Source organism: Beta vulgaris, chromosome 9 (assembly GCF_026745355.1).
Source record: "Beta vulgaris subsp. vulgaris cultivar EL10 chromosome 9, EL10.2, whole genome shotgun sequence".
Lineage (NCBI taxonomy): Eukaryota > Viridiplantae > Streptophyta > Magnoliopsida > Caryophyllales > Amaranthaceae > Beta > Beta vulgaris.
In genome coordinates, this window is record NC_079210.1 from 26,313,372 (window position 1) to 26,316,502 (window position 3,131).

General features: G+C 41.7%; 1 non-coding gene across 1 annotated transcript; it reads left to right on the forward strand.

The window, feature by feature from the left end:
* Positions 1 to 577: 577 nt before the first annotated feature.
* On the forward strand, positions 578 to 684 carry LOC125493875 (small nucleolar RNA R71). Its single transcript, XR_007270202.1, has one exon. It is a non-coding gene; the product is annotated as a small nucleolar RNA R71 (small nucleolar RNA).
* Positions 685 to 3,131: the final 2,447 nt, after the last annotated feature.

Genomic DNA, 3,131 nt, shown 5'->3' on the forward strand with positions numbered 1-3,131 from the left:
AATTATTGTGACCTTGATTTTGAACAGCTCTTTGACCTTGACCTTGGGTTTGACCTCCCCTCCAACCAAACGTGGGGTGGTGCTTCCACCCTTCATTATAAGTGTTGGAGTAGGGGTCAAACTTAGGACCATGTACATTATTCATAGCATTCACTTGTTCCATAGAAGGGGTGGGGGACAAGGATCATTCATCAACAAATAGCAATCGGAAGGAGCATGATCATTGTTTCCATACAACTCACATGAATTGAGTTGCGTGGGCATATTGTTATGAGAAGAACTTGAGGAATGCATGTGTTTGGGGAGGGGATGTAAATTGTGCATCAAGCCTATATGAAAGTGCATCAAACTTGGAATTTAACATATTAATTGCATTAACATCATATCTCCCCCTTTTTGTAGGGGTCTCTCGTTCTCCTTTGCTCCAATCGGCATAGTTTTGGACGACATCCTCAATTGTTCGGATGGCTCCCGTAGGTTGTTTCTTCATTATGGCCCCCCCGATGCCGCATCGAAGCACAATCTGTTCTGTTGTGAAAGCCCCCTATAGAATGTGTGTAGGAGTATCTAATCATCCATCCCATGATGGGGACAATCTTCCATTAAGCTCTTGAACCTCTCCCATGCCTCAAAGAGAGTTTCATCTCTTACCTCATCAAAGCTAGCAACCCTTAACCTTAATTCGGCCGTCTTCTCAAGAGGAATAAACTTTGATAGGAAAGCCGATGTGACTTGGTCCCAAGTAGTCAATGAATTCGGGGGCAACTTATCAAGCCAATCCAATGCCTTCCCGGTGAGAGAAAACTTGAATAAACTCATTCGAATGAACTCCGGTGTAACTCCATTTGCCTTCAAGGTGTTGCAATATCGCAAGAATTGTCGGAGATGGGCCCGGGGGTTTTCATGTTTAGCTCCAGAAAATTGGTGACCTTCAATAAGACCGATGAGGTTGGCCTTGAACTCGTAGTTGTTAGCCTCGGTGGTGGGAGTAGCAATCCCGCTCCCATCCTCATATGGTGGTGGGGTACCAAAATCCCTCAATGTTCTGTTTTCTGTCATTCCAAACGGATTTGCGAAGTCCTCGGGCACACTAGACCTCGGTGAATCTAATGGAGTGTTACTACCACTTCATTCGAGTGAGTTAAGGGTTTCGTGCACCGAGTCCTACCTAGGACCCCTTTGGGAGCTGCTTGAACCTGATGTATTAGTTATCGCTATTCTTCCTCTTCCGATAGCCTTCACGGTTCTTTCAAGCTCAGTGTCAAAAGGTAGAAGTGGTAGAACTCTATCACTGCGCCTTGGCATACAACAAAACAACTAGAGTGGAGATTAGTTTCCGTTAGTAAAAAAAAATATAAAATAAAATAAGAAAACAATGAGTTAGTCTCATAAATTTCACAAAAGACTCAATGCTTAAACGCCATTCCCCGGCAACGGCGCCATTTTGACATAGTGCGAATTCTAATGTCGCTGCACTATTCGCTCAATCAAAACCTAACTAACCAAATAACAAGTATGGGGCAAGTAAGGATCGTATCCACAGGGAATGACTTTGAGACACCGAAATTTGCAAAACAGCTACAAGCTAACTCGATCAATAATTTGGGTTTGTTAACTAGGACTACAACAATTAATAAAATCAAGAAATTACCAAGAGGGAAAAACGTTAGGGGTAGACAGGATCCAATACCTACCAAGCCAATGAGTCAACCAAGTTCGGGTGAAAAAGTGACAGTTCGGGGTAATCTATGAGATACTTGAGAAGTCTTCTCTCAAAGCACAAATCAACGATGCATAAACCAAATAGCTAGCTATAACAAGAAATTATAATTCAAGGAAGGGAAGGGGACTTTACTCACTAAGTCTCTCGATCTTGTGAGAAGAATCAAGCACAAGCAATTGGGGTCTCCCTCCTACATTACTTTGACTAATGCATCCACAACCATGAATTAAACAACTAAACTCCAACTAACGATTTAATCCAAAAATCCAAACGACGACCTATAACCTAACTTCATCTCTCAATGCAAGATTAGGAGTAGTAGCATAAGCATCTTGTGGCCACCAAAACACACATGCAGTTAACCAAAGCATGAATAATCGTAGCTCAACCCGAATTCATCACAAAACACCCAATGTTATTCAACCCATGGCTTAGTTGGGTTTTCACCCAACCCCTAACTAAAGGACTACTTACACATCATATTTAAACTGAAATCAAAGCTTCAAAACACAATCATTAGCAACATGGAGTAAAACTTAGTTCAAATCAACATGCAAAAAAAACAAAAACAAAAATAACTACAAAATAAAGTAAGGGCGAGAGAGAGTATACTAATAAGCTTCAAAAGTAGAGATGGGAAACCGAAAATGCTTGGATAAATCTTCAAATTTGAGCTACAAACTACTACTAGTAAGAGTTTTTAGGAGAGAGAAAATCTAGATCAAACAATGGAGGAGAGAGAGAGAGATAAAACTAAGGGGTAAAGAGTAAGAAGTTAAGAGTTAGAGGATTTTCCCGCCCCCTTATATTACAATCCAAAATCTCTTATATAACCCCTCCAAACCGTGCAAAACATACAACCCAAAAACACAACTAAACAAAACGACGTAGTACAAAATGTCGAGCAGAGCAGACCCACACGGTCATGTCAAAAGTGGCACGGTCGTGTGAGGTGGTGGCAGAGAGGTCAGGACCAAATGTAGAGATCCTGCCTCCAGAAATCCTCAGCAACAGGGGCGTGTCGTATGTGACACGATCGTGTACTCAGCAGCAGCACAAAACACAGTATCAGGTCCACACGGTCGTGTGAAAAGTGACACGACCGTGTGGCTTGGAGCAGGGGCAAGCTTGCTTCATTTCTTCAACTCAAAGCTTCGGGACATGGTCCATATGTCCAACAATAGTGCGCAAACCGAAGCCCGTGTAAGTATGACTCCATAGAAGATGACCTACAAAAACCAGACGAGACCAAGTGCAGTAAACCACAACCAAAATAGCAAAAACACACATATACACAAAATATGGTTAAAGTGGTTAAATATTGCAAAAACTAACAAAAGTAAACTAGGAAAACTACGAAAACACTACCTAAAGTAGGTTCAAGAACCCACTTATCATCCATCTCTTA